The sequence below is a fragment of the Macaca fascicularis genome, chromosome 15 (genome assembly GCF_037993035.2).
Source record: "Macaca fascicularis isolate 582-1 chromosome 15, T2T-MFA8v1.1".
NCBI lineage: Eukaryota > Metazoa > Chordata > Mammalia > Primates > Cercopithecidae > Macaca > Macaca fascicularis.
Window position 1 is genome coordinate 83,869,613 of NC_088389.1, and position 24,438 is coordinate 83,894,050.

The 24,438-nt window shown below is 38.3% G+C and overlaps 1 long non-coding RNA gene across 5 annotated transcripts; it reads right to left on the reverse strand.

Annotated features, from left to right (window-relative positions):
• Window positions 1–4,596: 4,596 nt before the first annotated feature.
• Window positions 4,597–24,411, reverse strand: LOC102134249 (uncharacterized). 5 transcript variants are annotated; one of them, XR_012424692.1, is made up of 5 exons: window positions 24,342–24,411; window positions 22,537–22,807; window positions 18,503–18,601; window positions 15,966–16,020; window positions 4,597–4,835 (listed from the first exon to the last, which is right to left on the reverse strand). It is a non-coding gene; the product is annotated as an uncharacterized lncRNA (long non-coding RNA). The 5 variants fall into 5 exon arrangements; XR_010581559.1 differs by lacking the exon at window positions 15,966–16,020; XR_012424691.1 differs by lacking the exon at window positions 15,966–16,020 and having other exon boundaries at window positions 18,467–18,601.
• Between the last annotated feature and the right edge of the window lie 27 nt (window positions 24,412–24,438).

The window sequence follows — 24,438 nt, forward strand, 5'->3', positions numbered from 1 at the left end:
ATTTGAGTTCAGGAGTTCATGACTAGCCTGGGAAACATAGGCCAGATCTCTACAAAAAATTAAAAAATGAAGATATGAGCTGGGCATGGTAGCATGTGCCTGTAGTCCCAGCTACTTAGGAGACTAAGGCAGGAGGATTGTTTGAGCCTAGGAGTTCAAGGCTGCAGTGAGCTATGATGGTGCTACTGCACTCCAGCCTGGGTGACAAAGCAAGCCCCTGTCTCAAAAAAGAAGGATAATCCTCTAAACCAAATGAATAATGATTTCAAGGAGCAATGACTAACTGTCACGTGTTGCTGATAGGTGAAGTAAATGAGGGCTTACAGTGGATCAGTGTGGAAATAAATAACTTCCCCCAGAGCAGGTTCAGCACAATGGTGGCAAACCAAAGCCTGAAAGGAGTGGCTCCACCAGAGATTGGAAGAAGAATTGAAGAGAACTATTGCAATTCTCTATGAGGTTTTCAGAAAAGTAATGTGTGATAGTTTTAAGAGGCAGGATATTATAGCTTTTTTTTTTTTTTTTTTGCTGTTGATCATTTGACAAGGAAAATTAATCTGAGATTGATTGGATTTTAAGATGCAGGAAATTACAGCTTTTTTGTTAATGATAGAAATGTTTGAGAGGAAAAATAGAAGAGTGGTCCTTGAGTAGGGAAAGGAGGATGGGGTCTTGGACACATATTCAACCTTCATAGAAAGGAGGAAAGGCAGAGTATAATGGGTAGGAAAGGCAGAGCATAATGGGTAGTTGGTAAGGCAGTGGGATTCCGTTGAAGGTATTTTGGTTGCTTCTATTTTCTCAGTGAAATAAACTGAGGATGGGGTTGGGGGTTGGGGGTTGAGAGATGAGACAGTAGGCTCGATGGGCATCCAGCATGGCCAACTTGAGGTTAAAATAAGATGAGCTGCCATGGTTGTATTTTTTCTCCAGCCACCTGATACTGAGCAGACTCAGGTAAGGAATAGGCAGTTTTAAAAATTTGGCTTAAGGTTAACAGATAAATACAACGAATGGAGAGAAGGGCAGTGGAGCAGAGGATGTGAGGAGGGATTGTAATGATGTGGAACAGAATCTCAAGGCTGGGTAAAGAGGGAATCAGGAATGGAGTGGGTGAAGAATGAAAAAGGTGGTTACATTTGTGAATTATTGGAGACTGTTGTGTTGAAAAATTGTTGGGGTACTAGTGGGAAAGAGAGGGAAGGATGAGTGATGATGTTAAGACCAATGTGATTTGGTCACCTTTTCTAATAAAATATGTGTGAGCTAATTGTTACTGTAATGTTTTAATATAAATGCTTGAAATTGAGATTTGGGAGGTTTTCATTACTGGTACTGAGAAGGTACTAGTTTCTAGTTTGTCAATCAATCCCTAATCTAGATCATTGAAAGAGTAAGTCAAGGAACTGAGAGGCTAGTATTATAGGGACCACCTACATATATATTATTCTTGTTTTTTTGAGACAGAGTCTCACTCCATTGCCCAGGCTGGAGTGCAGCGACATGATCTCATCTCACTGCAACCTCTGCCTCCTGAGCTCACGTTATCCTCCCACCTCAGCCTCCTGAGTAGCTGGGACCACAGGTGTGCACCACCGTGCCTGGCTAATACTTTGTAGAGACAGAGTTTCACCATGTTAATCCAGGCTGGTCTCAAACTCCTGGGCTTAAGCTCTCTGCCCACCTTGGCTTCCCAAAGTGCTGAGCTTACAGGTATGAGCCACCTTGCCCATCCAGACATTAAAATTAATTATGATAGGAATAGTTTAGATAGAACAACATTAAGCTGGTAAGGTCAGTGTTTGAGGTAATACAAAGGTCTTAGGACACTGCCGAGTAGTTTATAGCAGTCTGTTTTGTAGCTTTCATTTTTCCTTGGGTGTTATTCTACATACATGTTTGAGAGGTTACATGGAAACTCCATTATTGAACGCTGAGGGGCGAGCTTAGCTAAATTTGAACTGGGTAATGATTTTCTGTTAAATCCTGATTGGATCAAGGTTCTTTATTCTTGAAAGAGCCTAGGCACTTAAACTGTGTTCTCAGAGAACAGAGGTATATAGATGCCATTTGGAAGCTACTATAGCCATTGAGTGACCAGATCCTAGGTAGGTAATATTTAGTTAATTAGGTTTAAATGGACTATGCCTTTAGTGAAGGAAAAAGATAAGGTAGGCTTGGTATCTTCCTGCAGGGAGCTTGCTCTTTAATGAAAAATGTTCACCAGTTGGAAGATCAGTACCTCCTGAAACAGGTTAGTAGCCCTCCGAGCCAACTGATTGGACTTTGAGACTGGAAATCCACATTTCTTGTTACTGTCTTCAGGAAACCCCATTCGCAACTGTATTATCCAAATTATAATCACCATATTCTTAGGGTTTGTGTCCAATTTCTGTCTTGGTTCTGATATGCCCAGCTTCCTGAAGATACACATTCATATTAGGTTTCTGTAAGGAATGAATGAAAAGCCAATTCACCTTTTTTTGTCCTCTTTCATTTGTTCCTTGATAAGAAATCCTTCTGGAATCCTTATTACTGATCATAAGGCATATGAAAAAATTCTACCAACTACACAGTTGAGATTGTTGGATCACCAATTGGCAAAATTAAAGGAATCTTTCTAGCTAAACAAATCTTTAATGGGAGATACATGAATTTGGTATTTTTTAAATGTGTTAACATTAGGGGCAGTATTTAGAAATAGTTGAGCACCTTAGAAACTAAAGAAATCTGAGGAACAAAGCTCGAACTTCTAAAATTTTATTTAAAATTCATGGTCTAAAACTATTTAAGACCAATGTGACTTGGTCACCTTTTCTAATAAAATATGTGTGAGTTAATTGTTACTGTAATGTTTTAATATAAAACAAGTTAATAGTTCAGATGGTTCCAGGGCCTGGAGCTACTTACATAATTAAAACGGCAGTTCCTTAAAACCTGAGGCCTCCCCCTTACAGCCGTAAAAGTTCCTGTACAGTTATGAAAGGAAGCTGAAGATGTTTTCAGTTTCATTTTGGTTATTATACAAAATGTGCCTACCTTGAAGAAAGCATCTTACCTGCCTCCAAAGGCAGCATGAGCCATTGGCAGAAAGGGAGCAGATTTTGGTTGTGGCAGAGATTTTTGACCCCAGAAGACTTTTTTCTGAGAAGTCAAGAATCCTTAACTCCCAAGCATCTTATGTTTCCCAGCTCATGCCAGTTTGATTCTATCTGGCACTTAGAAACATGTGACAGGGTCATTTTATTCAATAAGTGCAATTCCAAAGGTTTGCATTACTGAGGGGGATCTATATCCATAAAATATATGCCCTTAAGAAGCTTACAGCCTAATTGGGGAGCTGAGGAATGCTACTTATATTTAAAATTCTAAGTGTTGTTTTTAAATTGTCTACTCATACCCTTATATAAAAAAGAATAAGCACCTCAAATATATTTTAAGGAGACAGCTGACAGTAAAAACTTTGGAGAAGTTATTTGAGTAAATCAAGCCAATCTTACAAAACGTGGAGGTTTAACTAGATGACTTGGGGGCTTTTGTATCCTGAACTTTATAGAAAGGGGAAAAAGTTTATACGATCCTCAGCCCCATCCATGAAGTTAGCTACTCTGCATTTCATGGTCTGCCCTCTATTTTTTTTTTTTCTTTTTTTTTTGAGACAGAGTCTTGCTTTTGTTGTCTAGGCTGGAGTGCAATAGCATGATCTAGGCTCACTGCAACCTCTACCTCCTGGGTTCAAGTGATTCTCCTGCCTCAGCTACCCAATTAGCTGGAATTATAGGCATGTGCCACCACACTTAGCTAATTTTGTATATTTAGTAGAGATGGGGTTTCACCATGTTGGTCAAGGTAGTCACAAACTCCAAACCTCAGGTGATCTGCCCACCTTATCCTCCCAAAATGCTGGGATTACAGGTGTGAGCCACTGCACCTTGCCCTGCCCCCTACTTTTAAGGTGAAGGACATATCATCAGGTTTAAGGAAAATCTGGATCTAGTAAAACACAGCTATCCACAGATTCATACTAAAAATCCAGTGAAATCATTTGCAGTGAAAAACTTTAAAATCTAAATTAATGGCATAGTGATTATTATCTTATACTAATACTGTATACTGTGTATCAATATACTAGGCTTTATTAGTAAATGACAGACTCAAGAGAAGATTGAAAATAATATACCTAATGGGATAACTGGACTACTTGCTGGGAGTCACCTGAAGATACTACCCAAAATGCAGTTTGGGTAGGTCAGGGTCAGGCACCCTGGAAGAGTGCTGATTGTAGTGTCATGAGTTTCCTTCTAAGTTTCCTTCTGTTCCCCTCCTCACCCACCATAAACCCAGTCCTTAAAGCTACAGCTATTAACTCAAGAGTCAGAAGAAATATTCTTAGTTGCCCATATGATAAATATTGAAACAGGACTCTGTAAGGATGGTCTAGTTAGCCACAGGCATTAGAAAGTGGCTTCCTGTGACATATCAGAGGGTGACTTCAGTTGTCTTCCAAAATGTGATTAGGGTCAATCACCATTTAGATGATTTGACTGCCATTTGCTTGTACATTAAAGAAGGAAAACCAGGCAGAAGAACCTTACAAACGTTTTTAGTAAATGTTTATTTTTTGTATTCCTTAAAAACAAAACAAAAATTACAAGTTAAATACTGGTCCTTTGAAATACTGTACACCAAACAAGCCACCTTACTCATGCAGCAAGTTGGTCTATGTTCTCTCTACTTCTGTTTGCCAGATGATCCTTAAGAGTTTCTGCAAACAGATTCCTCTTCAACAGATTATATGCAAGAGGTAAAAGCTGGCCAGCAAATTTATGAAAATACTGAAAAATAAAAATGTAACATTAAGCAGAGAACATAGCAGATATCCTAATAAGTAGCAGAAAACATATTAAAAAGCACTTGTTTAACAAAGGCTACTTCCAAAGTCATTTTAGCTATACCCTCAAGTGATTAGTGAACACAATTTAGGGACAGGCACCTGGCATTCAAAGAGGCAATCTTGTTGTTCTAGAAGACTAATGGCATATCCTGAAAATAAAACCAAATTAAATTTGAGTTTCCTTATTCCCTTAGATTTCATCAACTTTTTCTCACCCCAAACTATGCCCACAAATACTTATTCTCTCCAGTGTATTCCCAGTCAAAAGTTTAAGTTTTCTTTTCCTTAACTGATTCTGTAAGAACAGCTATGCTGAAAGTGGGTTTTCAGGTCATAGTCCCTTTATCCTCAAATTCCTTCTCTCCCCCAACCCCAACATGTACCACCTTGCAATCTCTGTTAAGAGTCACTGCCTTAGGTTTATCAAAAGATTTTAGATTACTGCTGTTATCTACATATATCACCTTTTTGTTGATCATAATAAACATTTAGCCCTTAACATGTGTTAAGTACTGTGCTAAACCTTTTTATAACTCTTACATGTTATTTCATTCTCAGAACAATTAAGTTTGCTACTCACTGGTTCACATCTATGGGTCTACTTATTTATGGTTCACATCTTATGGCTCTACTTTATTTATCTACTTATTTATGGCTAGGGCCTCTCTAGCAGGTCAAGCACTACTTGGATTGGTCAATGACTGTCATTCTGGCTGTTAAACATTTTGATTTTTTTTACTGCTAACTATCTATGAGGTGGGAAAAGAAAAGTAGTATAATATAGTTTACGGCAGGGTTCTCAAAATGTACACCACTGATCAGAAGCATCAACTTCACTTGTTGGAAATGCAAATTCTCAGGACCCACCCTGTAACTCAAACTTGGGGAGGGTGGGGAGAGCGCCAGTGTATGTTTGGACAAGCCCTCCTGATGACTCTTAACATGCTAAAGCTGGAGAGCTACTGGTTTAGTCTTGCTCCTCCCAGGGTGGTCTGTAGAGCAGCAGCATTACCATCACCTGGGAGCATGACAGGTATGCAGTCTCAGATCTCATTCTGGACCTACTGATAGAGTGCAGTTTTACAATGTCTGCAGGTAAGTCACATGTATTTTACGGTTTGGGAATTACTGCCCTGATTTAGGCGCTGACTCTGGAACCAGAATGCTTGTGTGAACCTGGGCAAGATGCTTTGCCTCTCTGTGACTTGGTTACAAAGTAGGTTAAATGAGAATTAAATGATCTGCGGATGGGTATGCACTCGTGCACGTGTGCAGACACAGCTTACAGGTAAAGAGAGAAACAAAGGTGTTGGAAAACTTGCCCAATCCTACACACTGGGGAAGATGTGATTTACAACCAGTTTAGCCCCCCTTACAGTGTTATTGTAAGAAGCTTCAAAGGGTTAAGAACAAACTTAGTTGTGATTTGCTAATCATTGTCACATTAACAAATTGCCAGTCAATTGTACCTCCTGGCAAAGGACACTAGGCAAGAGCAAGAAGATTAGGTCCTTCATTCTTATATTTTGCTACCACTTGAAAACTAAATACAGAAGGATCTAATGCCTAGAATATTAGACTGGACATAAAACCCCAGAACCACACCTACAGTAAGGTAACAGGCTTTACTCCAGGGCACTACAGTTTAACATCCATCACCCCAAAAGTTTTAGAGACTGCTCATCTCTACAACAAATGTGCTTAACCTTTCCCAAATGACACAGTAATCATGCTTTTTAAAGTTCTCTCTGTGAGCAGAGACATGAAGACTGACCAGTAGCTAGAGCCCACACTGGTCCCATCAGAGACGAATTGCCTCTGGCTTCAAAGAGGAGATATAGGACAGATCAGCCTGTGCAAGTGTAATATAATATGGGCTACATTTTTTCCAGTATCCACATGAAAAAAGAAACAGCTGGGGGAGGAGGAGGAGCTAAAAAAAAATTAAAAACAGGTGAAATTAAGGTATTGTATTTAACCCATATTCCCAAAATAGTATTATGTCAACATATAATCAATACAAGAAACATTTAATCCTGTTTTAATTTACAGACTTAAACTAATTAAAATTATACACAATTACAGGCCAGGTACAGTGGCTCACACCTGTAATTCCCAACAGTTTGGGAAGCTGAGGTGGGTGGATCACTTGAGCCCAGGAGTTTGAGACCAGCATGGGCAACAGAGTGAGACCTTGTCTCTACATGGAAAACAAAACAAAAAACACCAATTAGCCAGGCATGGTGGTGCAGACCTGTAGTCCCAGCTACTCAGGAGGCCGAGACAGGATAATTGTGCCACTACACTATCCTGGGTGACAGAGTGAGACCCTGTCTCTCTCTCTCTCTCTCTCTCTCTCTCTCTCTCTCTCTCTCACACACACACACACACACACAGAGTACAAAATTAATAATACAAGTTACAAATTTTGTTCCTTAGTTGTAGCAGCCACATGTGAGGTACTCAGTGGCCATCACACTGGACAGCTTAGCCACATTCATCTTCCCTAAGGCACTCCTCTAAGTGGCAGGGGTACAGCAACAAGAAGTCCATATGAATAGCTGCCATCTAAGACCTCTCTCTCTACTGGCTGGAGACTCTGCACAGTAAAGTTTGAGAAGAACTGCATTAGAGAACTGGTTTAAACACAGATGTCCAGGTCACAACCTCAGAGACTGGTAACTACCAAGGCTAGTTAGTTCTGTTCTGAAAAATAGATGGCCAAGTATGTGTGTTGGGCAGGAATACATGGTTCCTTGAGAAGGTGCTAAGTGTGATTTTCCTTTAAGTTTTATCCCCCCAGAACAGGATGATCAATAGAGGAATACCAATAGGGCCTTTCACAATAAGGGAATGGAGATGAGAGGAAAAGAGTTGAGAAGAGATTTTCATTCTCGATGTTCAAGATTATGTGCAGTGGTCCATTTTGAAAGTGTTTTTATACTTACATATGAAGTAGTTCAGGATCTTGGGCTTCTGAAAGCTAAATCATTTTACATGCAGATGAAAAAATGTTCACAAAGAACCATAAAAACACATACTATTTCAAAAATTACTATTTTGCAAGTTGACTGTAATGTCAAAGGTTCGGAAGTAGTTCCAAGAAAGTAGGCAATAGGTTAAAATTCTTTAAATTCTTAAAAATAACTACCAAATTTTGAGCACTGAGGCAAGTATTTTGCTAAGTATCTTAATACTTGTTTATACCCCAACTTCCCCTATGAAGTGAATATCATTAACTTCATTTTACAGATGAAAAAGACAAGGTTTCGTGGAATTAAATAATTTGTTGAAGGCCACAGCTATGAACTCAGTTTTAATTCAGGAATGACTGACTCTAAAACCTAAGCTTACTCTTTATTACCAAGGTCTAGCAACTGTCTCACAAAAGGTATATGGACATACCTACCTCCCCATATAAGCAAAACCTTCCTACATATGCATTACCATATATGCACCTGTTTACATATGAAATATGTTACCATCTGTTTCAGGGAGCTCTCTGTCCCCGACATCATTTTCATCTACTGGAACAACCAAGCCTGCACAATCAAAGGTCTTTGTCACAACCCACGTTAAAGAAAAGAATAAAATGTAATCACGGTAAAGAGACATTAAAAAAAACCCAAATACATAAACCCTCAACATTTCTGCCCAAATGTAACATTCAATGGCATTTTATTTCAGTAAATTTGGACTCTAGGGTAAACATTTAACACTGTTTTTTTTTTTTTCCCTCAAAAATTAGCTAAAAGTCAAGCACTTGAAGTAATCACAAAACAGTGAAATAATTGGCTTTAATTGAGCCAGTCACTTGGAAGTCTGCATCCTGATTTGTTAAGGAAGAACCCAATACATCCTAGGAGGCAAGCCAAAATATCAGTTTCCTCTAAGGTCAAAGTACCTGCTTGGTAGCAAGCACAGAAGAACCTGGGTATAAAAGAAAGACAGTAAGAGACAGTTTTTGTCAGCAAGAAGATATGGTAGGACAGAACTCCTCTCCTCCATCCTGTGAAATTCAGAGCCCCCTATTTTTACCTGGAATATTAGGCTCGTTTGCAAACTTCCCAAAAGTAGGGCAGTTTCTAGGTTTGTGGTGTCTTTTGTGGAGGCAAATCACATAACCAGTGAGCTTTCATCAAGTGGTAGTCTTCAAAGACAAAAACAGGCCCAACTACAACTACCACCATAACCCTTCCAGTTTCCATTCTTCCTTTAATTCATGTTAGTGGTATTATTTTTAGGTCTTTCTTTAACAAAACATCTGTACAAATACTCCGCTTTGTGCAATTCAGTGAAAAGTTTCCAAGGCAGAGGAAGCACACAACCCAAAAAGCAAACTCCAATTTTAAAGGCTTCTCACCTATGTCTCTATATCTTAAAGACTTTTTCTCTCGAATCTCCCTATTCTCCCAGTCTCTTGCTTCTTTCATCATCCTTTATTAAGCTGCCAGAAAGGGCAGATTATTCAAAGGAAGTTATTATACAACTGTTTACCACTTGGGAAAAAATGAAGTCATTATCTTCTATCTTAATCTTTATATCAAGATAATTTGCAGCTGGATTTCAGAATTAAATGTAAAAATAAAATCATAAAACTACTAGATGGTAAATTAAAAAAATAATTTGTGATGGAGAAGAAAAAGTTGACTGTATAAAAATAAACTCTAGTGAAATCAAGAAGACAAATTAACTGATAAAATATATCTGCAAAATATAACAGTAAATGAAAATTAATATCTTTAAATTATAAAGAAGTCTAACAAAGGAAAAGACTAACATCCAAATTAGAACACATGTAAGAACAAGACTAATTCTAACCCTGATAGAAAAATGGGCAGAGTTCGGGCAGTCAAAAAAAATGCAATGGCCAACAAAAGTAAAAAATATTTAATGTCCTTTATAATTAAAGAAATGCTAATTAAAACAATGCAGAATTTTATATCTACCAGCATGGAAAAAACCAAAAGCACTAAAGAAAACCCCACAAAATTAGAAACAAGCAAAGAAAAACTACACACACACACACACACACACACACACACACACACACACACACACACTTCTTTGGACCTGGTAATACTATGTCTATGTCTAGGAATTTCTTCTAAAAAAAGAACCAGATAAGTATGTGAATAAAGGTATAAAAGGATATCTATGGCAGGGTTGTCTGTATTTGTGAAAAATTTTAAGCAACCCAAACTTTAAACATAAGTACAGTATTCTGCAGCCACTCAAAATTATGAGGTAGATCTTAAGTTGGCAATATGAAATGATAAACATAACATATTCATAAGTGTAAAAGGCAGCACATAAAGCAGTGATAAAGAAAAAGACAGCAGTGCTATAGTTGCCAACTCAGGCTGAACAACATATAGTAGGAACCATGGTAGATACATGTTCAGATTTTTTACAGATGATTACCTGTACTAATTGTCCATAAAGAGGTATCAATTAAGAAGTCATCAGAATTGTAATTTTATTATGAAGAATAAGATTACAAATGTAGGAAAACTGTATAGGAATGAGTGACATCCGGAAGCATCAGATCACAGGTGGATGGAGTGACACACCATCATTTTATGCATATTTAACTAATGTTCCTTATGAAGAGATCTAGGTATGGAAAAGGTGAAGCGGCAGAAAACCAATTAGTAAGAAGATGGGGTGGAAAGAATGCCAAATATGGAAAATATGAAGTTGGATTTTGCATGTGTCATTTAAGATTTTGGGCAAGACACAAAACTTCTATAACCCTCAATTTACTTATCTATAAAATAGGATGATAATCCTAACTTTGCAGATTTGTTGTAGGGAGTCAAATGATATAAGGGCTCTGCATTCCAAAGTATGCTAGGTTACTGTCAGTATAGAAACACTGATTTCTAGTGTGCTATACAGTGCTCTATCATACTAGAGTGGAGACATTCTTACACTCACACACAAGGACCAAGCCACTAACTCACATATACTAGTGGAACTTATTTCTTCAGTAGAAAAATATGAATTAAATGAAGATCTCACAAAAACAATAGAAGAACAACCTTACAATAACAGAAAACAGTATGAAAGTATAATCATCAATGGGGGAGGATTAAAAACATGATTGTCTTGTAAGTTCTTTCTTGTCTTTGTTTTTACCATCTGTTTTTATATAAAGAACAAATACTAAAATGAAACTTCATGGGGGCGGGGTCTAGGACAAAAATATGTATGAAATTTAAACCTGAATTATATCTTATTTATGGGGAAGAATTAAGAAAATCTCCTCTGAAATATAGCTTGTGGTAGAAAAATAAGACTGATTAAATAATTGGCTAACAGGTATTATGTGTATTGATGCTTAGACGTTAGTCAAAACAAATTAGGAATACATTAGGCTACAAATGCTACCCTTCCTCCTAGTCACAAGTTGGGAGAAGCTTCCTGTGATAACCAGAAAGGTAAATGGCAATAAAAAACCTTAACTTTTAAAATGCCATGTTGTACATTAAAATGTACATTTTAAGAAACTTTCCAATCTATAGGACTAAAGAAAGAGTGCCTAGAAATTATCAGAATATCACCCTTGAAGCTGAATCAAGATCAGAGAAGGAACTGAAGTAGGATTTAATGCCTAAGTACACTAAGGTACTTCATTATCAGTGCTAGTTTATTAAGGAATAACAAGTTCTCCATTTATCTTAGAACATTCAGATGAACCAGCAAGGGCAGACAAACAATGAGAGGCTGGAGGAGACTGGGGAGCCCTCATTCCAGTGACAAGTGTTATTTTTCCCCCAGAGGCCATAAGAACAAACTCCTACAGAATTCTCATTTACTCCAAGGCAGAAATCTTCCAGCTTGTCATTAACTTAATCTGAAATCTATAGCTGAAAACCAAAAGAATCCAACACTAAGAAGTATTTGCTCCTTTACAAAATTCTCCCCTCACACTGCAGACATTTAGGAGAGATGGAAAAGGAAATGATGAGATCAATAAGGAAAAAGGAAGAAGCACTGCTGATATACATGTTTACTGAAGAAAATATACCTATGTAAATTTCATTATGTATAAAGCAGCTTTCACTTAACTTTATGAAGTGATTAACTGATAAAACAAGATTAAAAGAATGGTAAATACCGGCATGAGTTATTCAACCACAGCAGTGATATCACCAGTTATGCAATTCAACCAGTGTACCAACCCAAAGGAGCCATCTGACCCCCGTTTCAATGCCATCCTCCTAGCACCCCTAAGGGACAACATCCAGCTCTTAAGAGGACTAGAGAAGAGAAGGGCAGGGTAGAGATGGGAAGGATTCAAGAGGGGAAAAAATCTGCTAAATAGCAAAATAGAGGCCAACAGATTGAAGTCATACTTTCTCATCTCTCTGTTTCATCTTCATGGTTCTCTGTTCCAGTGAGTACCCCAGTTTTCTGGCTGTTTCTGTGAGTTTTTCATCTATGTTTTTCAAGAGATTGGTTTTCTTTTTATCTGTTACTTCTTTCTGTTTTTTTCATCAAAAGTAATCTGAAAAAGTAGTAAAAGTCCTCATTATGTTGCAGACCACTATACTAAGTACAAAGACCGTTGGAAGTTGAGCCAAGTTAAAAAAGTCAAATTCCATGCAAGAATTTGACATGGAATCTGACATGGCAGAATACTCACCAACACTTTTCTCAAAATCCCTAATAGTTTTCTTCAAATAAGAGAAAAGCAACATTAATAAAAACTGCCAGTCACAGAAAGAGAAAATATGATTCAAATTTATATCAGCACTCTAATGTCTACAATAAAGATGTAAGGAATAGTTACAAAGCTGAGATTAGTCAAGTTTTAAGTTGTATTACTTGATACTAAGATACGGCATCTGACCTAACAGAAAAAAAAGTAGACATCAAAAAAATTTTTCAGGGGCCAGGCGTGGTGGCTCACACCTGTAACTCCAGCACTTTGGGAGGCTGAGGTGGGTGGATCACTCAAGGTCAGGAGTTTGAAATCAACCTGGGAAACATGGTGAAACCCTGTCTTCACTAAAAATACAAAAGTTAGCCGGGTGTGGTGGCATGCACCTGTATTCATAGCTACTCGGGAGGCTGAGGTATGAGAATCGCTTGAATCTGGAAGGTGGGGGTTGCAGTCAGCCGAGATTGTGTCACTGCACTCCAGCCTAAGACTCTGTCTCAAAAAACAAAAAACAAAAAAACCAAATTCCATCTTTTTTTTTTTTTTTTTTTTTTTTTGAGACAGAGTTTTGCTCTTGTTGCCCAGGCTGGAGTGCAATGGCAGGGTCTCAGCTCACTGCACCCTCTGCCTCCCAGGTTCAAGTGATTCTCCTGCCTCAGCCTCCCGAGTAGCTGGGATTACAGGTGCATGCCACCATGCCTAGCTAATTTTTGTATTTTTAGTAGAGACAGAGTTTCACTATGTTGGCCAAGCTGGTATCGAACTCCTGACCTCAGGTGATCTGCCCACCTTGGCCTCCCAAAGTGCTGGGATTACAGGCATGAACCACTGCGCCTGGCCTTTTTTTTTTTTTTTCATTTTTAAAGAAACAGAGGACACTGTTACAATAAGGTCAATAGATTTTTTTTTTTAAATGTTGAAATTTGTGTTAAGAAAAATTTAGAAAACGAGAAAGGAAAGCAAAGCTACTTTATAAACTTATACAAAAGAATAATCCAAAGTAGTTTTCAAAAGTATGTAAATATACAGCATGCTAATGCCACTTATGGCAATAATTTTATATTTTATCACAAACAGGTTAAGATTTTTGCCATCAGTGTAAAAGGTCAGGAGTAAAGTGAAGAGCGGGAGGGGGTGCCAGACTCCCAGAAGAAAGGTGCAGGGAGTAACAGCTCCTAGGAAGAAACTCACTTTTATTCACTGCGGCATCTGAGAGTTTGTAGTACTCTCTACAACACTGTTATCAAAGGGCTTAGAACATTTATAGTGAGTGCTAGTCTTAGCTTCATCTTATTTATCAGGAAAAAAAAAAAGGCAAAGAAGATAATCAACTTACCCAAGTTCAGAGAGCTAGTGGATTAAACCAGTAGAGTTACCAGTACAGCTGGTAGATTAAAGTGCCACACACTATTCACAATAGCAAAGACTTGGAACCAACCCAAATGTCCATCAATGATAGACTGGATTAAGAAACTGTGGCACATATACACCATGGATTACTATGCAGCCATAAAAAAGGATGAGTTCCTGTCCTTTGCAGGGACATGGATGAAGCTGGAAACCATCACTCTGAGCAAACTATTACAAGGACAGAAAACCAAACACTGTATGTTCTCACTCATAGGTGGTAATTGAACAATGAGATCACTTGGACACAGGGCAGAGAACATCACACACTGGGGCCTGTCGGGCAGTGGGGGGCTGGGGGAGGGATAGCATCAGGAGAAATACCTAATGTAAATGATGAGTTGATGGGTGCAGCAAACTAGCATGGCACATGTATACCTACGTATCAAACCTGCACATTCTGCACATGTGCCCTAGAACTTAAAGTATAATAATAAAAATAAAGTGTCACAGAAACCCAAGCCACCAAAATCTAACTTCTGATTACAGCACACAGTTACACTAAATCTTACCTTCAATTATTACCAGCTGTATGTCTAGACGATATGTTTATATCAATCATAAAATGCAAATTTGATGTCAGTCCTATGTGAATCAATCTTTACAGTCTTCCTGAACACTCTGGCATGGCATATATCCATTCAAGTACCCTGTGCCATGTATTTCCACACTTTCACACACATACTGCTCCCTTACCTAAAACATCCTTCTTCCCATTCTTTCTAGTAAGTTCTTAGGCATCCATCAAAGCCCACATAAAATATCCTCTTTTACTTCTGCCACTATTGAAGGCACTTGGTAGCTGCCTTCCCATACATATGACATTATTATGAACTATCTCTAAGTTTTTGTCTCTGCCTAAACCTACTCTAACACTTTGCTGTGTGATGCTTAAAGATAAGGTGCAATGTGCAACTGAAGCCATAACCATGAACATGAACAGTTTGTGTTGTTACTTAAAATCCATTAGAATTCCTTGAATGCAAAAGAATTTGTACCCATGCATGTTATATGGCATCATGCAATGGCCCTTTGGAAATAGTGGTTCACTAAATTACAGATGTAAATGTTGAAACTTATATATCAAATTCACTCCAATACATAACATTAGAAAAAAAAGCTATCAAGCTCACGCTGGTATTACAAGTTTCTCAATTTATTATTGTTCGAAACCTTGAATTTTATCACTGGCAAAAAATAGTTGTTTTCTTTGGTTCATTTGAAAATATTTCTGCCAGTATCTAGACCCAAATAACCAGACTTTGTCAGTGAGTCACTATTTCTAAAAGTGGGAAAAAGTTCATCTCAAAACTCAATCACACAAGTGCTTTTTTTTCCCCTTAGACAAACCACAGTACTTCAGTATGAGAAATGCTGTCTATGCATTTCCTATTTCATCACAGAATGTTGAAGAGATATACTCAATGGTAGACAGCTAACACATGTATACTCCATCACTGACGCTTTTTTCCAGGGACAGGGTCTTGCTATGATGCTCAGGATAAACTTGAACTCCTGGGCTCAAGCAATGCTCCCACCTCAACATTCCGAGTAGCTACCATGTCTGGCTCCATCACAAACATTCTTAAATACATTTGCATGTTACTGCTGTGAATAATGCAATGACTGCTGCTACTCTTGTGGCACTATCTTGATTCCTGCCAAGGAGACAACAGTATTATCCACCATTACCTTTGTGCCATTGGTGCAAAAATAATATTTTATTATCACAAATAGTTTTGACCCTCAAAGTCCCTGACCCAAGGTAAAAACTATTTGCGCTAGTTATTTTAGGAAACAAAACAAGGCAGAAGGAAAAAAAAAAAGTCATTCCTAACTTTGTTGTTCAAAGATACTTAAAAATTGAATATGTTTATTTCCGAATGCATTAGACAGTATGAATTGGAATCATTCTACACTGTTATTTGCCCACTTCATAACAAATTCAACAAATCAATACCAAGGAATTATAGTATATGGATAGTTTATATTTACCTAGTCTTCTCTATTGCTGGGTATGTTGTTGCCAATTTTTCATTTGATAAACAATCTGTAAAAAACACACATATTTCTGTACCTGTCCAAAATCCCTTTGATGAATATCTGTAAGTGGAATTGCTAACTTAAGGGTATAAATGTGTACTTCACAGGGTGCCTGGCAATGTCATCTGTCAAGAAATCTTAGAAAACGGTAGTTTAAACATTTTTCAAACTGCTTTCTACAAAGGTTTTACCAATTAACACATCAGTAAGGGTTCTTATACCCTAGTCATCATTGATTATTACTATTCTTTAACCTTTAAAAATCTTTGCTGGCTTAATTTTCATTTCTTTAGTTACTATTAAATCTTGCAGAGACACTTCTTTCTCTGGGCATAAAAATTTGTTGCTCAAAGGTCTGCCTTGAAAGACCTTACTCCATCTGCCATAAAAATAGATTTTAAAATATATAAAGAAATTAAGTGTTCTGATTAGCTGATTTAAGGAGGTGGTACCCAAAAAACTAAAACCGTTATACTTGAAAAGTACTAAAATAGTTATATCTCAAGTAATTTTTTTACTCCTGTGTTCGAGACAAATTATTGAAGGCAGTTCCTCAAGTAGTCACTTGCTGATCTCCACCTAAATTATAAATATTATTACCCATGTTTTTTTTTTTCTTTGTCTGGGTTCTCCAATTAGCTATAAAAAAAAGATACCAGAAGAGTCTAGGGTTATGTTAGACGACCACTATTATATTATCTTTCTTTTAAAAAAAGATTTCTGTTAAGACAAACGTGACTAGTAATACAAATGAAAAGGTAGGTTTTTTTTTTTTTTTTTTTTAAAAGATAGTCTCACTATGTTGGCCAGCCTGAAAAAATTAGGTGTTTTTAGGTGCCAAAGTATTGTGGAATGAATATTTATGGAGCATTTACTATGGGGCAGATACTGTGCACAAAACAAAGCCTCTGCCCTCATGGAGCTTACATTCTAGTGCAAGAGACAGACAGTAAGCAACAGTTTCTAATAAAGATGGCACCAATTTAAATTGAACAATAAATCCAAAGAGTTTAAAAGAACTTATAAATTACAAATACCAAGCAAGGTTTTATAGGAAACTGAGAGGTATTAGAAAACAAAGAACATTTTTGGACATCTACAATGTAGTTGCCCCGTAGATACACCAGTATGTATGTAGCACAGTCTAGTGGTTGTATTAGGTTGATTTAGTTTGAATTTGCTTTACTGCAAATTTGTATTATCAAATCACAGGGAACAAAAGCCCTTTAAAGAGATAGTACTAAAAGAGGTCAAATGAAACATAATCTACTTGTATTTGAAGTGATAAAGTTTCCTTTCTTCATTACAATGCAAACTACACAGCTGCTGACAAATGAAATTGTTTCACGTCACGTCTGTGGCTGACATAGCATAGACTGGATCACTCAGCTCTATTCCAATCCCTTCCTCATGAAAGTTTGCTGCATTTCCCATACTACTCTTTAGCCCAGGCTCCACATGGGACCTAGCTTCTTCCAAACAGCTGCAATAGTTTGAAGTCTCAGAGGCAGAAGAGATAACAGCTGGAGGCTGTGCTTCCACGGTCTCCATCAGTGAGCACAGCTGTAGAGACATCTGATAGTTCGGCAGCAGCTGTAGCTGAGATCCCAGCACCTGGTGCTTAGCTCTATGGGGGCTGAGAGGCAATGGGTAAGGCATCCATTTACCTGGTACAGGTTATACCCAAGATAATATGGTCCTAGAGCCACCCATTGTGGCAGCAGTTCTTGATATCCCAGCTTCCTGATGGTGGTGGTGGCAGAGACATAAAATCCACTGTGAGCCACACAACTGTCATTCCTGGAAGCTCAGCCTGTCCCCTCAGCCATCCCAAGGATTTTATGAGCATCTTTTTACTTCTAAACCTTTCTGTTTGAACTATACACAAGTAATGAACTCTTAACAAGTGTTTAAAAGTCAATGTCTAAAAAATCTTTTGATTTTGCCATGGAACATCTGAGGTCGAGTATTAAGCAAAATAGTTACATAAAATGTGTATTTTTTGGTGAAGAGTGACAAAATAACAGTATAGATAAGACTTCCTTCAAAAGTCATGGAAATTATCTTTAGAAATCTACAGTTATAGGCTTGCCTCAAACCTGCTTTGTTTTGTTTTTTGGAGATGGAGTCTCACTCTGTCACTCAGGCTGGAGTGCAGTGGCACAATCTCGGCTCACTGCGACCTCCACCTCCTGTGTTCAAGCGATTCTCCTACCTCAGCCTCCTGAGTAGCTGGGATTACAGGCGTGTGCTACCATGCCCCTGGCTAATTGTTTATTTTTAGTAGAGGTGGGGTTTCTCCATGTTGGCCAGGCTGGGCTCGAAGTCCAGACCTTAGCAATGCGCCCACCTTGGTCTCCCAAAGTGCTAGAATTACAGGTGTGAGTCACTGTGCCCAGCCCCGCAAACCCGCTTTGTAATGGACTAATATAGTATAAAAATTGTAAACTTACATAAACATCAGAGAATTTGAGATAAAATATTCTTACTTGACTGTTGCAAATACATTATCTCCATTTGGAACAATTATACAATTTTTCTTTGCTTCATTTATACCAACATATACAAGAAGTTTATCAGGAGAATCCCTGTTTAAGCAAAAGACATTAAAAATTTAGCTGCCCATAATTTATATTATCAGTGGGATTTTAGGTCTACAGACAATTTACCCCTATTTTTTCCCTCTTTTTAAAGGCCTCTTTTATAAGGGCATTTTTTAAAATTGAAACAAATTTATCGTTTTAAGCTCCAAGTTTCTTAGGAACATCTATGATAAATCTTGACTACATTAAACCTTTCTGTTTGAATTATACACAAGTAATGAACTCTTAACAAGTGTTTAAAATCAGATGTATCATTTATATGATAAATACTTGGCTACAGTATAATTCAATTCCTAGCACCATGTGCATTCTACTGTACTACAGTACTTCTTCCTGGACACGTTTCTTCTATTACCTTACATTTAATCTTCACTTTAAAGGATAGCATCTCTACTGGTACAAGCGGACAAGTGGAGTTTCTCTATTTCTTAACCTTCTAGGTATCTTGTATGCATTCATTTAATTCTCATAATATTCCTATCACATATGTACAATTATCCCTATTATTACAAGACAGGAAACTGAGTCACAGAAAGTCACAGTCACTAATGACACAGGATCACACAGATAATAAACAAGAGGACCAGTGTGACTCCAGAGATCACTCTTAGTTCCCAGTTGCCACTCTGGCACCAGGAAGCACATAGCTTATTAAGCACAAGTCACAACAGCTGCTCTAAATTATCTTGGGCCAAAAGAGTTCTTCTGAACCCAAAAGAGAAAAAAAAGTTTACAAGGAAAGGAAGAACCAGTGAGATTAAACCTAAAGAGTTCACCCATCCTAGGGAAGGTTAAAATGGTAACAGCAAGAACAACAGATGGCTCATATATCCACCAATAGGGGAAAATGTGCCTTTCACCTTGAGTGAGGCTAATGAATAACTGTTTATCCTCATTAGCAGGACAGCAGCTGTATTGTAGAGGCAAAGAAAAGATCCTTTACCTGAAATACCCAATGTGGTACTGAGTTTATCTCCAATAATAATGGTTTGGAACTCAGGAGGATCATAGTAAAACCTCCAATGAAGGTTAAAATTCGGGCCTGTTGATTTTTTCTTCATTTTATGTTTTCCAGCAAGGATATCATAAGGACCAACTAACTGAAGTCAAAGGCTTACAGAAAGTGGATCTATAAAGCAAATAAATTTAGACAATACTTTCTGCAGACAGATAGGAAATAACGCTTTTAGTGAGTAAACTATTTCTAAGCAATTGTCTTCAAAAAGTTTCTAAAGTAAAAGAAAATCTTGAGTTATGTGTGAAGATGTCAGTTACAAACATTCAATGGAAAAGAAGTCAGAGTAACAGAAAAGTGGCATTTACATTTAGGATTTCCTCTGAAATTTACCACTGTATTAACTTAACATCTCAAAAAATCCTGTTGTTTCTTATTTTAGCCAAAGCAAGACTGGTTTGTATTCCTACAGGCCCATTACCACACTGCAATTAGCCTCAACTACTTGTAGTACACACAGATTAAGGGAGAGAAAGATAGCAAAAATGTGTGGATTAAGAATAGTAAAAAACAGGCCAGGCATGGTGGCTCATACCTGTAATCCCAGCACTTTGGGAGCGTGAGGCAGGCTGATCACCTGAGGTCAGGAGTTTCAGACCAGCCTGGTCAACATGGCAAAACCCCGTCTCTACTAAAAATACAAAAATTAGCCAGGTGTGGTGGCTTATGCCTGTAATCCCAGCTACTTGGGAGGCTGAGGTACAAGATTCATTTGAACCCAGGAGGCAGAAGTTGCAGTGAAATGAGATCACGCCATTGCACTCCAGCCTGGGTGACAGGGTGAGACTTTGTCTCCAAAAAAAAAAAAAAAAAGTAAAAAACATTTCTTATCCCTCTTTCCTCTACCTCAGCTAGCACACCAGATTCCCCTGACTCTTTGACAATCTATTTGGCCAACCCTAACCCTAGATGATTCCATCTCCCTTCTCTATTCACAGATCACAGTCAGTACTACTAAACCACAAAGACATGAAGTCTGTGCAATGTACAATGTATAACTTCAAATGGGTCCTTGCTGCTTCTAAGAGGGAGGGGAGAACACCAGGCAGGACCCTTTATAAGGAGGCAAGGATGAAGAAAGCAAAAAAATTCCTGTAAGAGGTAATAACGTGAATAGAAGCATGGAGATAATTGGACAGGAAAAATTGTTCAGCTCAAGTGGAGCTTAGAAGAGCATATACTAATTTTTAAAGCAACAAGAAAACTAAAACCATCCATCTCATTAGTCAAAGATAACACAGTTAATAGTCTAGTATACAGTAACAAATTTCCATACTCTCCACGCCCATGAACAGATACAAATATGTAACAAACTGAGATGGATTGTTTTGTAATCTGCTTTTGTCCTCCATCCTGACCCACTTAAATTTTCCGAATATTTTCCATGCTATTCAATGTTATTTTATATGATTTTTAATAGGGCATGATACTGCATTATAAAGAGGTAACCATCTATTCTTTTACTGATGGACATTTACTATTTCTTTTTTCTGTTCTAAAAATGTTTCAGGGAACATCTTTGCTAATGTTTGTACACAGACATGACTTTTCAAAGAAACTGCTACACAGTTCTGATCTATTGGCAAAATTCAGAATATGTATAAATATACATTTCCACCAATAATGTATGACAGTGCTTACTAGTTAAAAAATTAAAACAGTGCAAAAGGTATATAGTGCAAAGTAATGATCATAGCCCATTAAGAGTTTCTTTCTCCTTTCAGAGACAAAGAAAGCACATAGAAAAGTATATAGGGATATGTGTATACTCCCCCTCCCCCTTTAAAAAAGTACTAATGGTAGCATACTCTATACACTGTTCTTTTTCACTTAACATATTTCAGGCATGATAGTTTATTATTTCCTAAAAATCTGTCTCATTCTTTTAAAACAATTAAGATCTACTGAATATATGTATTATTGGTAGGCATTTAAGCCATTTCCCATTTTTTTGTTTAAATATCCTCAAACATAATTCTTAGTTTATCTAATCCATAAGACAAGTTCTTGGAAGCAGAACTGTTAAATCATATTCAAAGTCCTGCAACATATGAAAGTGCTTACTTTCCTTCACATTCCCCCAGAACGTGATGAAATTATTTACCTTTGCCAATAAAATAGGTGACAGTGGCATTATTATAGCATTAATCTATATTTCTTACTATATTTTCTCTTACTAGAAACATCTTGGAAAATATTCCTTTTCTATGAGCTGTTAATATTCTTGGTTAGGTTTTTTTAAAAAATTATTTTATATATATATATATTTTTTGAGACAGGGTCTAGCTCTGTTGCCTGGGCTGGAGTGCAGTGGCACAATCTCGGCTCACTGCAGCCTTCACCTCCCAGGTTCAAGTGATGATTGTGCCTCACCCTCCCGAGTAGCTGGGACTACAGGCATGCGCCACCACACCCAGCTAAATTTTGTATGTTTAGTAGAGACAGGGTTTCACCGTGTTGCCCAGGCTGGTCTCGAACTCCTGACTTCAAGTGATCTGCCTGCCTTAGCCTCCTAAAGTGTTGGGATTACAGGTGTGAGCCACCATGCCTGGCCAATTATATTTTTTAGAGACAGAGTCTTGCTCTGTCACTGAGGCTGATGTGATCATAGCTCATTGCAACTTCGAACTACTAGGCTAAATGAAGGATCCCCCCACCTCAGTCTCCCAAGTAGCTAGGACTATAGGCACATGCAACCATGCCTAGTTTTTTATTTTATTTTATTTATTTTTATTTTTTTGTAGAGAAGAGGTATTGCTGTGTTGACCAGGTTGGTCTCAAACTTCTGGTCTCAGGCAATCCTCCTGCCTCAACTGGGATTACAGAGTGTGAGCCACCACACCCATCCCATTTCCTATTACATTACTTTTTCCATTTATACAAGAATGATTCTGGAGCAACTCACCAGCTGGTTTTTCAGAATCAAGTTCTTCACAGAACTTCCAGAAGTGAAAGAAATCTTCAGGTAAAGAGAGCTTATAATGATTTTCTACTTCTTTTCGAAGGTCATCGGAGACATCAGCTTCACAGAATTTACTTTTCTTCACATCCAACTGTTTTTTCACACTGAAAATTGGCACACAAAACTTCCGTTCTCCAAATTGTCTTTAGTAATTTCAGTAACTCTCCTGGCGCCACAGCAGATTCTCAACCACTTCATTATGTTGCTTCTCCAACTGCAAATATAGAACAGTAGGAACATATGAAGTCCTGAGCTATCCTATCTTCCGTTTTTATAACTGTCTTTGGTCAGACTTTCAAAGACTGGCTTCAACTGAAGATGTCAGAAAAGGCTTAATCTGCCTTGCTAAAAGGCAGTTTTGCTTAATGGTTAGGTTGCCTGGGTTGACTCCTGACCCTACGTATTTCCAGCTGATTTCCAACCTTAGGCAAGTTACTTAAACTCTCTGTGCCTTGTTTTCTCATCTGCAAAAAGGGCATACAGTACCTCTATCATAGGATTGTTACAAGGAATAAGTTATTATATGTAAAAATACACAGAACAGTCCTGGCACATAATATGCAAATGCTGGCCATTATGGTTATAGTCTCTATAGACTTGCCTTCATTTCTGGTATTGTATTTCTAGTTAAGCACCTCAGGTCACCAAAGTAGTTCTTCACTAAACCTTCAGAGAGAAATTTTCAGCTCTGCCTTAACTCACACACTAGTTCAGCATCTCCATATCCCTAACAACTAGAATTTAGGAGAGCTGTCCCCTTCAGAGGCTGCATTTCTCCTTTACCCTGGTATTCCTAGAATGCATGGCCCAATATGAAGAATGCCTATACACATGGCCCTTTACTAGTTCATTAAGCCCTCCAAGAATGTCTCACTGTGTCCGATTTATAACACTGCCAGACTAAGTTTTCTAAAACTTTAGTTACCACAATGGCAGTTCTTTCCTGATTCCCCTTATTGCTACTGTAGTGGTTACATAACTTCCGAAATCGTAGTAAAGTATGAGATAATGCACATACTTTTTCCCCTTCCCCTCTCATAGTGTTTTTATGATCAGGTCCCTCTTGCTTTCTCATTTCCCTGGCTCCGACCAAGCCGAACGCTCCGCTATGCTGAAACATCTCCTACACTTTTACATCTCAGACTCTTACTTCTCTGCCTTCAAAACCCATTTTCAAAGAGTTGTCTTAAAAGTCTTCTTTAATACCCCCTGGGACTTGGTAAATCCTCCTTCAGTGTTTCCACGGCACTTTCTACACACCAGCGTTATAATCCCAAACAAAAAAGTCACAGTAGAATGCATATTCGCTTGTGCTCCTCCTCCCCAGGCCGGAGACTCTACACTGATCAGGGACAGGCGGGTTGACCCCAAATCCGCAGCGCCCCGCACAATGTCTGGTATGTAATCGGTTCCCAATCTATCTGGCTGGGCGAATGAATGAAACGTGGGTTGGCTTAATCAGTTTCCCCAGGAAATGCACCAAGAGGAGCTGGGCAGAATATGCAGAGGCGCTACTTTCCTGGTCCAACCCCCTACAGAGCGCTAAACAGCAACCCTGGGCAGGGTCCCCGCAGCAAACCGCAGCCCCCGGACACACAGCAAGCTTAACAGTCACTGCATGAATGAAATGCGGTGCCTCCTGGTACCCTGGCTGTCACCCAAAGTGACCCGCGTTGCCCGCACACCCTTTCTGGCAGTATCTGCGACCCCGCCCCCGCGCCGGGCCTGCGCATCCTGCCGCCGCCCACCATTCTGCAGTGGTGGCGCCAGCAGAATTCCCCGATCCGCGGCCGCTTTCGAGAGCTGCCAACTGCTTCCGGGTTCCAAAGCCTCCAATCCGAATCC